Genomic DNA, 1,196 nt, shown 5'->3' with positions numbered 1-1,196 from the left:
TTGTGAAAACCAGGTCTGTAAAGTGCCTGGGCTAAGTGAAACCTCACATCAATTCAGGAGTTATTTTGAATGGAAATCACCCAAAGGCTTCTGCAGCCAGACTAGGAAGAGAACAAAGTGTAAAACAGAGAAGGATGTAGCTCTGTTTAGTTGGTCTGTATGATGTGATATGAAAGTTTGTCCTTTATGTGGTTCATGAGTGCAGAGACGCTATTAGCCTCCCCTTGTCCCCAAACAAACTCTATGGTGGAAACTGATCATAAACTTGCAAGAAATTTGGGCAAGTGTTGGGATTTTTCCTTTCCTGCAATATTGGTGGGTGGTAGAATTGCTCAGGGAAAAGGAAATTTATCTGTCCATTGAATCAATTATTATGGAAATACAGTTATTCAATATAATTCGAAATGTGCTTATAAAGATACATCACCGATGTTATTTGACAACTTAAATTTAGATTAAAGGCTCTTTTAGAAGAACAATTTCAAAATATTTCCTAATGTCGTGCTTGCTTCGGCAGCACATATACTAAAATTGGAACAATACAGAGAAGATGAGCATGGCCCCTGTGCAAGGATGACACGCAAATTCGTGAAGCGTTCCATATTTTTGTCTATAGTTTTATAAACATATATGTATTCAAAATAAAAAGAAAGATATTTCAAATGTTATTTATGGTAAAGATGAACAATGTCCTGCCAGGTTTTCTCTTTGTCTGGAAGGAAGTCCGAGCTGGGCTCTGTGCAGTCTCCTTACACTAACAAGAGCCTCAAGGTAACATTTCATCTTCTCTCACAGCCCCTCCCAATGAAAACTGCCCCTTTCAGTCATATTCAAAAACTTTCAATTTCCTAAACTATTCTTGTTTATTATCTCTTGATCATTGCCCTTGATAAGTTTATCCTCTCTGGAATGTGTTTTCTTGCCATCTCCATATTTAAAATTCTACACATCCTTTAAGTATATGTCCCAATCCAATTTCCATGATGTTGGAAGTGACTTTTTTTAATCCGTCATGCGGTTTTACAAGCTCTTTCATTGTTTTTTAAAATGCTATTTGCTCGCTTGCAAAACTTAACACTTTTAGCTTTGGAGAAAATCATCTCATTTTCAATTCATTCTGCAATGTCACCAGAAAGTGGACATTCTGCCTTTCCTTGAATAGTCTCTGTAATAAGGAACATCTGATGCCTTGAAGC

At 36.7% G+C, this 1,196-nt stretch overlaps 1 non-coding gene across 1 annotated transcript; it reads left to right on the top strand.

The window, feature by feature from the left end:
- The first annotated feature begins 501 nt into the window (after positions 1–501).
- Positions 502–608, top strand: LOC111722827. Its single transcript, XR_002771486.1, has one exon. It is a non-coding gene; the product is annotated as a U6 spliceosomal RNA (small nuclear RNA).
- Positions 609–1,196: the final 588 nt, after the last annotated feature.

The sequence above is a fragment of the Otolemur garnettii genome, unplaced genomic scaffold, assembly GCF_000181295.1.
Source record: "Otolemur garnettii isolate 467f Iridium unplaced genomic scaffold, OtoGar3 scaffold00536, whole genome shotgun sequence".
NCBI lineage: Eukaryota > Metazoa > Chordata > Mammalia > Primates > Galagidae > Otolemur > Otolemur garnettii.
The sequence above is the reverse complement of the archived record's forward strand: the minus strand, read 5'-3'. Positions and strand labels throughout refer to the sequence as shown.